A 12,681-nucleotide genomic window follows, 5' to 3' on the forward strand; every position below is an offset into this window, starting at 1 on the left:
CAGTCTCTCACTGTTCTCAACCTTTCTTTTCAGGACAAAAGGATAGGTGAAGCTTTAGTAACAAGTCAAACAATCTGAGTATCCTGCAATTCTGTCTTAGCATTTCAGGAGCTGATACGTGCTTTGGCAGTTTTATACTCCCACCCTTTCCTCCTCTTAAAATCATAAAGGATCATCAAGGTGTGATACACAAAATCAGTACACAAAATGAAGCAACTTCTCCAGACTTTGCAACCAAGTCTTTGGAGACAGAAAAAAAAGGCATTGAAAACATTTATAATGTAGACTTTAGTGAAATACCCTCTGTTATATTTTCCACGCCTAAGGTAGAATTTATTCTGGTGGCAAATACCAAACAACTAAACCTTTGAAACCTTTTTTGCTTAATGCTAAAGTTATATGGTAAGGGTGAGGGGTTATTTGAGGTTCTTTATCTACTTTTTAAACTTTCCTTCTGAAATTTAGGTCAGGCCTTATTTTAAGAGGACTCATTCTTCTACTAATTAGGAGCCCACGATCCAAGAGGAAAAAAAGAGCATCTGGGGTGAATATAGCTAGATATCTTTATTCTGTCTCTGTGTGTTTGCATGTTCCAGTGCTAATTTTAAAGCAAATGTGCATATCCAAAGAAACCTGCATAGAAGATATGACAACTGGCTGGAAATTTGTAGAGTCTGTGGCAGAGCTTTTCATGCTCTCTTTTGCAAGGACTTGAAATTCACTCCTGGATGCTAAGATAGGCACGTAACTTTTAGCTGGATCAGTTTTTCTCCTTTTGAAGAGAGTGGTTGTTTTCTCAGTCTCTCTAGTATTTTTGCCCCTATTATTGCTGTGTCTAATCACAACCGTGGACACGATTAGCTGCGTATGTCCCTGGTGGAAAGGACCTTGTTATTCTTTCCATTTCACAGGAAGGGAGAGAGAGACCCCAAACAACTATGTGAGGAGTACAAAGGTCCCAAGGGAATAAATTGACAGCATCATCTAGGGAAAACTGCAGGACATGCTGTTTTGCTACATAATGCTGCTTTACTGAGGATTTGATTTTTGTAATGTGAATCTCCTCACTGGAATCCGATCTGAGATTCATCTGTTCATCTACTTGCAAGCTGATGGTAAACATCAACTTCTGTCTGCTAAGACCGTGGTTTGCCATAAGCCTTTCTTAGCAAAGTTACTGATTAGGTTAACTGAAAAAATTCCCACATCTGGATAGTTTCAGTTTGATTTTTATCAACATCTGAGACTTCGGCCAATGGTTATAGGAAAGGAACTGTGCACGCAGAATTCAACTCTAAACTTTCCACAAGATATGAAGGGAGAGATGATGGCTTGTAGTTCAGGCCTGTTTCAATGCTAACCTCCTTTGCTGTGTAGTTAACCTCAACAGTGATTGTAGGCATATTGTACCTGTCTTACAACTGTCCTGCTGGTACCACGCGCAATTAATGTGACACTAGGGAATGTAATACATGCTTCACGTCATAGAATTCAATTCATTTAGCCATTTTCTTCCCTGGATGTGTCTTGGCTAAGGTCAGTGGATTTGCACTGAAATTTCGTTTGTCTCACTGTGCGCATACTGCTGCATTACCACGAGATCCCAATTAACAATGTCAGACACATTTTTCTCCTTTTCTTTTAATAGGAGAAGAAAACGCACAATAAGCTGATTTTTCACAATGCTTTTCATGCACACAGGCCTTGGCACAACCTAGGGAATAGCCCTCTATTGCTAAAAATAATAGCTCTAAAGTCTTTGCCCAACTGTTAACTAAAATTTGTATAGCATGGTGGATAAATCATCTGCTTAGTACGTCTGAAGCATTATGTTCCAATCCTGTTAAAGTTGTAGTTATTCAATATTTCAATTAACTCTTTTCTGCTGATATGATTATATATTAATTAAATCTTGCTAATATTTCCAAAGCCATGATAGAGGAGTATATATGATCAGATAGTTCCTTTCATGTGTATGAAAGGCCTGCTAGAGAGAGAAATGTGGAACTGCAAAGAGATATGCTATCTCTAAACAGAAATGACTTTAAGGAAAGGGATGGCTGTGGGAGATGCTTGCAAGCATCTTACTCTGTTATATGATTCTGGTTGGGTTTTATTTCCCATCATGTAAGCACAGCTGGGTCTCAGCAGAGACAAAATTGTAAGAAAAGACAGGATTGCAAAACAATGGTGATGCAACAGTTCATGCTTCTCCTTTTTAGCTACCTGTACAATGGTGTTCTTGTGTAGCAAGAGGGTTTCATGTGTTGGAAGCATTTTCCCATTCACAAGGCCTTATTATAGAGAGACTTGGGTTGGAAGAGACCTCAAAGCCCACCCTGTTCCAACCCTTTGCTTTGGTCAGGGCTGCCACCCACCAGATCAGGCTGCCCAGGGCCTCATTCAGCCTGGCTGTGATTGCCTTCACAGATGGGACATCCACAGTTCTGGACCCACTTCAGTTTTAATTAGGGTCCTGTTATGTATCCAATAAATACAGGTGACAGTACGTCACCAGAATCTAAGTTCCGAATGAGGCAACTGAATCCTGGTGGTGCAAAGCTCAGCAATCCTGCCCTTTTCATTGGATAGTGATGCTCTTCTCCAGCCCCTATGCTGTGCAGTTGAAGGCAGCCCTCTGCCTGAGAGTGAGGTGGGTCCTGCTTCTGTATTTAGAAACAAATCCTTCTGTAAAACATGGAGCATCAAGCACTGATTTTGAACCATGTAGGACAGAGTTTTGGCCATCTCAGTCTCTTCCTTCTCTGTACGTTTAACCCCTGAGCTCTTAAAGGAGCAGGGCAAGCTGCTCATGATCCTGTCTCATTTCATTTGACCATACAAGCCGCTCACTTGTGCGTAGCCTGGCAGCTTCAGCCTTTTACTCTCTCCTTATTGCAGCTCATTGCCAGTGTGCTGTGATTTGGATCCATCCCATCAGTCTCCAGTGACACCCCCATTCAATGTTTCTTTCCTTAGCCCCTGTGCCAGCCCCTGACAGCAGTGGGGCAGACTGGAGCATGGGCCATGCAGGCTGCCTCTAATGGATGGGCCAGGGGCACTAGGCCATGGGGCTGACTGACAGGAGCTCACCTCGGTGGCACCAAGCACTGGTCTCTGCCTTGCTATGAGAGTAAGCAGTGGTGGAGTGCTGTGATCCTGCATGCTTGGGAGGGAGGTAAAGGGACAGGCAGTGCCTCCAACAGTCACAGGCTTTTGTTGTGTGACCTGCTGTTTGTTTTGGTAGCTTGACTGCAGACGTGCAGAGAAGAAACGTTTCTTTTTAAGTGAATCTTTAAGGCTCTGTCTTTTCTCTACATTCACCCTACTCCTGTGTTCTCACTTTTCTTTCCATTCCATTTGCTCGTCTTCTCCTAACTTCTTCCCCTGCTTTGCACCTTCCATTCTCCCCATTCTCATTTTCCCGTGTGATTAGGAGAAGACAGCGTTTCCCTGTTCAGATCAGGTCCATTTCTTCCACCTGCTGTCCATCACACAGCTCAACAGCATGCATGCTTCAGAGGAGAACGTGTGCGTGTACCGCACTGTACGTAAATGGGGAAAGCATTTCTATTCTTCTCTTTCCAGACCCTGTTGCCCTGAATTCCCTTCCACATTTGTTCAGCATAGCTTTCAACGTTGTTATTTCTCCTGAAATTACCCAGTTTCAGTATGTGAGCTGACAGCCTCCTGTGGCGTAGATCCCACAGGTTCTCCATCGCAGTGGGAGGTTTTCCTTTTTTCCCAAATCGACTACCTCCTAACTTAATCACCTCTCATCCCCCTTAGGTTTCATTCCTCCTGCAGTTCTGCTGATGACCATGAAATGTGTTGTGCATTTCTCTGGGTCAGATACGGTTATGTTCCCCTCATGAGGTGAACTCACTATTCCTTGAACTCTCTCTGTGCAGCATCCCATGGCTCTAACAGCTCTGACTGGTGTCATAGCATGGGCTCTGGACTTGCCTTCTGCAAGTGTCAGCTCCACCCCAGTTTTCCAGCATAATCTTGTGCAGAACAGTGAATCTTCTGCTGCCTTTTCCTGTCTGTAGCACAACAATTTCATTTTTCTTTCTATGTTTCCTGGCAGTTTTTCCTGTCTCAGTCTAGTTTCAGATTGGGCTGAGAATGGGTTGTTGGGTTTGTTTGGTTTCGGTTTGTTTACTTTTGCTTGTTTTTGTTTTTCTGTTTTTCCTGACAAAGTAACAGTTAGAATCTGAGTTCTGGAATGAGATTTTGGCAGGTAATCTACCCATTTTCTGCTGATACTGTTTTGATTTAGCCCCACTACAACAATGTGGCATATGGATATGGCCCTGAACTCACGCTGAACCTGTCCTAAATCACTGCAATCAGTGGCTTTATAATGGATAACTATGTTTAGTATATGGATGAACCTAATAGTAATTGTGTAGGTTGCTCTGAAAGGAATGCCTCCTATTTATTTCCGTGGAAACAATAACAGATATGAAGAGCACAGGAACACAATTTGATAGAGCAAATTCTCAGCTACAAAATGCTACTTTTCAGCATAGTTGCCATCATTAGCTGTGTATTTTTGCCAGTGATGCTGTTCTTAACGAAATTCTGTATGACCATCCAGAACAGAGCTGGACTGTAACATCTCTGTTTCCACTGCTGAAACACATCCCCCACTGTCCTAACATCCACTGTTTGGTCTCCATAAATGTTCAACAAATGTTGATGAATGTCAATGGGTGCAACTTTTTCCACATGGAGGAATTAATTAGGTAATAGTGTGGTGATGGGACTCAGCAGGTAAGACTAATGGTTGGACTTGATCTTGAAGGTGTATTCCTACCCTGAAAATGCTACGATTCTTCTGGAAGCTTAATTTCCTGTTTCCTTCACTGATAAATCAGGTGTCTTGTTTGTCCGTGACTTGGATCTTGATGCTGAATTATCCCTGGAGATGTAGTATCATGTTAGGCAGTTGTGTTTTAAGATCACCTCTGCTTCTTACCTCTCCACTAGCCTTCTACCTTCTGTGCAAATTAGTGCCAAAAATGGAATTGTAAAGTTCCACTTGCACAGTGGGATACTGAGCACTGCATGGATGTACAAGGGTGAGAAACTCGTCACTCCAGCAACCACCAAATGGGCAGCTGGACTGAATCTTTATGGTCAACCAGGAATAAGGAGTTCAGTTTCTGAGGGGCTGATTTAAATATAGCCTTCTGTGAGCACCAAGATGCACAATTGATTCATAGCGTGATAGATATGTTCCCCTGCTCTGGGATCCTGACCTCCAACTGGGTTAGCAAGTCACATTCTGTTGTGACCATAGCATTTCTGGAGATTTAAAACCCTTTAACACCTAAAAAGAAATTATTTCCTTGTGGCTAAGAGAAACCTTCTGGATGTAAACAGCTGCTGTAGTTAATATTACAGAATATATAACACTAGCCAATGCATAGTTCATGAAAATTTCAATAAGAGGGTATGAATTTTGTTTTCTTCAGTGTGAAATATGTAACAAAAAAGGAAGCATTGGACCCAAGAGCCAAATTTAGCCCTGCACGGAGCAATGAAAATAAATAAGACTTTATAGCATTTTTGTTCTATTGTCTAAAATGGAACAAAAGATTGAGAGGTGCGAAGTCACAGATGCAAACAGAACTGAGGGTTGAAAAAGTGAACGAATTTAGACCTACGTACTCTGATGATGGTTGCATCATGTCTTTATGTATAGAATCTGGGAGATTTATGGGGTGCTGCAGGGCAGAGTAAGAGGAGAGTATTGGTGGAGGTTAGTTAAAAATTTAATTATGTTGCAAAACCTAGTAATTATTTTCACATATATGAGGTTTAGTTATAAACGTTTTCTAAGACTTCCATTAGAACTTTGGATCCTTCATGAAAGAGCAACAATTAAATAATGCATTTTTGAAACTCTGGAAGAAATCACCCGAAGGTTGGAAAATTAGCTAAAATGTGTGATAACAGAGGATCATTCAAGTTTGACGTTATGTGGGAGGAATCAACTGATCTTCAGGATCAGGCCACATGTGGAAGGTGATGGGGAGACGTGCTCTTTGCATCTTGGTTGCAAGGGAGAATTCAGTATAATCAGTCTCTTAGGGATGGATTGAAGCCTGTCCCCAGTCCGTTCCTGTTAGATATGTGGGGTTTTTTATCAGTTCCAGAATGAGGTGGCAAGAGGTAGTAAACCAGAATATCTCCCTGGTTCTTTTACTGTTTGGAGTTAGCTTTGCATTTGAAATATTGAAGGCTTTCATTTACTGGGAGTGGTGGGAGTAGAAGGGGGAAGTTATATGACATGAGAAGTTATCTGAATTAAAAACAAGAGCAACAGTGAAAGCCAACTGCAGTCATTAAAAATGAATTTCCAGGAAGGCTGGGGAAAGGGAGATTAAAAAATATTGTGATTTCTGTCACGACCGCATTTAAGCTGGGCCATTAAAGATGGTATTGTCTGGCCCAGCTGTTTTAGAACAATTATCCATTTGACAACAGGCAGAAGGATAAGCTGCCTATTGCCCCTGTTTGTCTGAGATGCTATATAGAGGCGCATGTGTGCGCACATACCCACTGCCATGCCTTAACATTCCTTCCTGCCCCATTCCCACATTAAAAAAAATATAAAATAAAATCCCGATCCTCTGCTTGGAAGAGGGGAATAAGGCAGAAATCTCAGATTTTACAGTCTTTATTTTTCAGAGGTTTTTGCAGCTGTACTCCTCTAGGTAATTCCTGTCAACTCAGCTGTACAATAACAGTAATCTGTTTCTTAAGGTAAACGTGAAGTTTGTGATTTGGCTTTTGTTTTCAGCCCAAGATTACTTCAATAACAGGCCCAGGCCTGCAAATGTTCAATCTCAGGTATTGTGCGCTGATCTCAGTGTCCAGTCTAATTCAGGGAGGAAATAAAGCAGTTTTCTCTGAATGCCTTCTCTTTGGAGCCCTCATTCTGGACCTTCAGACTTGCTTCCCTTCATGCAGGGACTGAAACCTGTGCAGGCCCAACTTTCCTCCCCAGGCCCAGAGCAAGGCAGGCAGATCTGTAGCGGCTGTTTTGAGCTCTGCTTTTGACAGTGCTCTTTGGCAGGGTTAGGTACTAGTGGGGTGGGACCACTTCAAGGAGAAATGAAGTTGCTTTTAGTTGGGAACATCTGCAGTATAAAATTTCAATTGCTTCATGGGGTGAGGTGGCACCCTGCCACTGAAGGGTACGGCCTTAGGAGGTTACAGTGGTCGTCTTTGTCATTAAATGCTTCCTATAGGAATGGGCATTTTACTTCCTGTAGATGTCATAGTAATGACTGCTTCTTCCTCAGCCACAGCCTTTTCCACAGCTCTTTCTGATGGATGTGGTATGCTTCTCCACTTCCTACCCTAAATGGCAGTGTATTGTTTCTGAATCTTTTCCTGTATGCACTGCATATACATCCGTTTGGTGAAATCTTTCACAGTACTAAGTCTGTGCTTAATAAAGCTGTGTTTCAATGCCTGTCTTGCCAAAAGGTTATGAGCTATGCTGACTAGCTATGCTGACTGTATGATCTCTGTTACCATTGTGTTTTATGCTGTGGTTGTTTGGCAGCTAGGCAGAGAATTTCTCCTTTGCCAAAGCTTGTGCCACTGACACTTGTGTTAAATCAATCTCTCAGCTAAGTGCTGACAGTATGGAGCCCATGACACATGGCTCTGCTCCTAATTCCAGTTACTAGAAAGTGATAGCGGTGCACACCAGCCAGCCAACTGGTTACTGACTGTAACAGTTGAAACAACTGCTCGTCTTTGCTTCCCTTTCACTTTGGATTCCTTTCTGTTTCTATCAAGCAGATGACCCGATCACCACAAAGTCTCATCTTGTTAATGGCTAATGAGCAGTTTGCAATGGCTGTGGAGCTGTAGCATCTCATCCAGGCTAGACATTGACAGGCAGTAAATAAATATTGTACTCTGTGCTTCTGTCGGAGTACTGGTCATGCTGTAATCACTGCTCTGCTTTCTGTAGCTGCTGGCATGCACACTGTGTTAGTCCTGTCCCTTGGTTAATGTATGGAGGGAGGAGAGGGTCAATTTGTATGAAGTTAAAACATGAAATTTGTCATCCTCAGGCTTTATGGGGCAACTGGTATGTGATATGTCTTTGCAATATAAAGCTGTTGGTACAGTGGATCTTGCCACGCATTGGATTTGTTTTAAGGCTCTCTTTCTTGCCTTTTCCAAGATCTCAACTGGCTCCCTCCTTCAGATCACTTAAAAATGTGTTCCTCTGCCCTTGCATTGGATCTGGTTAAAGCTTTTCCTTTCACCCAGAATTGCTGAGCAGCACTGGTTTGGGAATATGGTGCAAGAAGTATTAGTTGTAAAAAAAACATAAGATGATGAATATTCAAGCACAGAGATATGTTATTAGTTTTTCTAGCCCTTTAATAAGAACAGCTTTGACCAGATCGTATTTTCTGATTGCAAGTCTCTGTTCTGTTTAAAATTTCCCCTCGCATCAGCTTTCACTTTTGAGGTTTTATAAGGAAAGGATGAGGACAGTGCAAGGAGATTTTACAAGGTTATAGGAGTGCAAAATCTACTGGAGATGATAATGAAGGGTTGATGAAGAGATGCACCATGAAGCAAGAGGCAAAGAGCATGACTTTATTCTCTAGGCAGATGTGGGAAGTTTTTAAGTGCTTGTGTTACTGGTCATATGCACATTCCCAGCCAACTTCCTTGGTGATTCCTTCACCACAGTGGAAGAGTCAGTCAAATCTCTGGACAACTGAATCTGAGGTTCACAAGCAGTACTTTTGCAGCACCCTAGCTACCTTCTCTGTGACATAAGCCTCAACAAAATGGCACTAGGATGAGATGACTCCTTTGTGTAGTGGAGATGGATATTTAAAATATGCATGTTTCCTCCTTGTCTGTGTCTGTGGGCACAGCTACACAAATCCACCTTCACAAATGTTTGTTGTGTGGCCTTCACTGACCTGTGCAGAGACATATTTTGTTTTCTCTCAGTTCTTAAGGGATTCACCTACAAATAGCCCAGGATGTATTACTTAGCCAGCTGGAACAGCTGCCAGGTCTGTAGCACTATCATCTGCTCTAGGCATGGCTGTCCTCATCAACATCCATTAACCCATGCAAGACATGGAGCACTTTTCAGGGTTGTGGCTGACCACCAAGTATCTCAGACCCAGTCCTAAGTGTCTTGTCATGGCTATGAACCTGAAGTTGCACAGGCACTTGCTTGGGTTATGCAGCATCCCAAATCACTATATGAGTTCAAGTGTTCAGCAGTCCTTTTAAATTACCTGCTCTTTTGGTTTCAGTGTCACAAGTCACCTAAAGCAAAACAAGATCCTGGTCATCCTCTCAAATGTCCCATAAAAATAAGCTCGTTGAAATCTGGCAAGGCCAGATCCTTGCAGCTGTTGGACCTTGGCAAAAATCTGTGAGACATGGCTGTGTATGCCTGTGGAGATGCTGATTCACCTGAACTCTCTGAACCCTTTTGTATATATTTTAGATCAACATGAATGTATGCATATAGTTTGTTACCTGTGTGGTTGTATGTAAAGAATACATTTGTTCTTTCTCTCTCTTCCAAATTCTGACTTTCCCTCACTTCCCACATAAAACTGTACCCCTACTATGTTCCCTGCCTCTGTAGGTACTTTCCTGCGCAAAGCATATTGTGCCAGATCTTTGCAGGGTGGCTAAACATGCACTGATGACCAGGTTGTGAGATGATGCGTCACCTCTCACTTGCGCTGACTGATCTGGTGAGGGAATTCTCATTTTCAGAACTGAAAGGCTGCCTCTGCAACTCTGCGGTCTTCACGGGTTTCCCAGGTTGTGCTTTGCAGTCTGCTGCTTATGTGCCAAACAGGAGGGATGTACGGTACTTGCAATAGATTTTGAGAGGCTTGGCTGCTTCAAGCTGCTTGTGACGCTGGATACAGCTTTATTTAAGTACTGCATGCGAGCTGGTGTTTCAAAATAAGAGAATAATTAAGGCAAATGGGAGGAAGGGAGGATATCAAATATTCATGTACTTCAAAGAAAATACAATCACCTTAGGTGTCCTGTGGCTACAGAATATTCAGGAGCAAGATGTGCCACAGCAGTTTGCTGAACTTCTCTGTGTGTGGGTGTCTCTATGAGAACTTGCTCAAGTGACTGTAGTAACGTTAGAGGATGGGCAGAATAATGTAGGGAAAAATAAAAAATGTAGGAAGGCAGAAAAACGCCAGCAGGAGTGATACTTTGTTTTCCTAAGCACAGTCTGGGGAGGGTTTATGCTCTTTGTGCGTCACGCTTGTTTTTGGGGAGAAAGAAATGGAGAAATTATTTGGAGGAGATGAACTATTTCAGTTTCTCATTTTGCAGTGACATTGTTGATTTGGAAAACTTCCTTTCAAAAAATAAAAATACAAAGAGTGCTTGAAAGGAACAGACATTTTTTGTTGGTTTTGTCTTTTTTTTTTTTTTTCCTTGTTGGTCAAATAAAATCCTTCAGCCATTCTGAAAAGATTGTTTTTCTAAAAAACCAAACAAATTAAATGATAGGTCTGAGTCTTCCTGGAAAGAAATATTTTCAATTTATCACTTTGACCAGTGGACAGAAAAATTGTGCCTGGCGCTGATGAAGTGTTTGTTTTAGGGACAGGGGAGAAAAAGGAAAAATGTGGTGAGACTGATAGAGAAAGACTGAGGCTGGTGCTACCAAGGTGAGAAGAGGGACTGGAAATGCTCATAGCATTTCAGTGCTTCATGAAGCAGCTCTGGTTCTTCAATGGGAAAGGGACCGAGCGTGTCTGCAACACTAATGTTGAGAATAGCCTGGAGTGGTTGCACAGCATGTTTTGGGTTCAGCTGACTGTACTGGAACAGCAGCACACTGCCTTGCCCTGGGCACCAGAGGCTTTGCTGTTGGCATCCATGCTTCTGAGTGCTGGAGCAGGAGATAGAGAATGCTAGAGTCAAGGAATTGCTCCACGCCTGCTGAGCTGTGGAGATGGAGCTGTCCAAGAGTTGCAGCTGGATGGTGAGCACTGATGTGCCTGTATTTCTAAGTGTCTTAATTAGGGGACATCTGTATGAGAACTGAGAGACCTGGACCCTTCAGGTCTGAGCTTGTCAGGGATGGGCACAGAATGGTGATGAAGGTGGTCTTCACATTTAGGACTGAAGTTCTGGCCCAGGGAGGCAGTACTTGTTCACACACAGCCTGAAGAGAGACATGGTGTGAAGGAAGAAACAAGGAAAGAGAAGGATAGAAGGATAAAAGCAGGGAATGAATCCAAGTCAAACCAAGCCAAGTGTTTCCCTGTGTTTAGTGCAGTCTTGCTACAGGAGAAGCAGAAAGCATTCTCTTTAACCACTGTTTTCATTTCCAAGTCAAGAACAGACATATTTCCAAAGCGTCATATATGTCAGAGCAATGTATACTTTTGAATTCTTCTTACCCTGCTATCAGTATTGTCCTAAATAATAATAATAATAATAATAATAATAATAATAATAATAATAATAATAATAATAAGCAGTTGCATAGGCAAAGGAACTGTGGGCTAGCTCGAGTGAATGGAGTGTTTTAGATACTAGATCATGAAAACTTAGTGTGGAGCACTCTGGGAATAAGTGGAAGGGCTCCTAGCCACTATCTTGGGAGGCCTAGTCTGATGACACTTCAACAGTGTAGGCTGGGTTATACAGGAATCTTTGAATCTGGCAAGCCCTACAGACATCATCAGGCAGCCTCAGTAAAGAATTGCTTTTTGGTTAAATAGATCCTTCAGGCCACTTTCAGTATCCGAAAGACACACTACGTGCTTGTGGAGCTTTTTGCACTTGAATTACTAGTTTCAGTCTGGGTTTATGTTAGCAGCTCATGGATGTTGTTTTTGAGGAATGAACTGGTAGATCTACAGCAGGACAATAGTAGAGGTAGATTTTGCCTTGGATCTTGTCTGCAATTAGATTTTGCCCAGACCATGTTAGGGTCAAACTATGCAATGTCTTTTGTGCTCTTCTTCTTTTTTTTATGGTACCTTTCCCACATGTCAGGCAAGGAACTGAGCGTGTTGCTGTTGATTTAGCTCTCAATTATCTTTCTCTATTAATCTCCATAGTCTCTGGAGAGTAAAGCTCTCTCTCCCTGCTGTCAGTGCTGGCACTTAAAGATCTGCAGTCATCCTCAACTCCCTTGCAGTGGCGAGGTCCTATGGGCATATCTGAAAATCCTGGGATTTCTGTGCTTGTTGAGTAGGTCCCAGAAGCAAAGTCCCTGCAGTAAGCTGCTGGGCCTCTGTAGAGGAAAATCTTCCTTTGTTGAGTTATGTCACAGTCAGAACCCAATGCCAAGATGGATTTAAACAACTTAGCATTGGGTTTTGAGAATATTTAATGATGATAATTGCAGGTCTGCTGCATGTGAAGATAATAAATTTCCTGTGAAGGCTGATTGAATGCGAGCGCTCAAAAAAGGCAGAGCTCTTCTCTTTTCATCAGCCTTCTCTTCAGCCTCTTCCTGCAGAGTGCTGCACACTGGTCAGAGGAGCATTGTGGTTCTGTTTTCCACTTATATTTGAAGCATCAGCACCGTCTACTGCTTCTGACTAGAAATTGTAAAGCAGGACCAATTTCTGGACACTCGTTAAGGGAAACTCATTGATTTAATTGTGC

Source organism: Excalfactoria chinensis, chromosome 1 (assembly GCF_039878825.1).
Source record: "Excalfactoria chinensis isolate bCotChi1 chromosome 1, bCotChi1.hap2, whole genome shotgun sequence".
Taxonomy (NCBI): Eukaryota; Metazoa; Chordata; class Aves; order Galliformes; family Phasianidae; genus Excalfactoria; species Excalfactoria chinensis.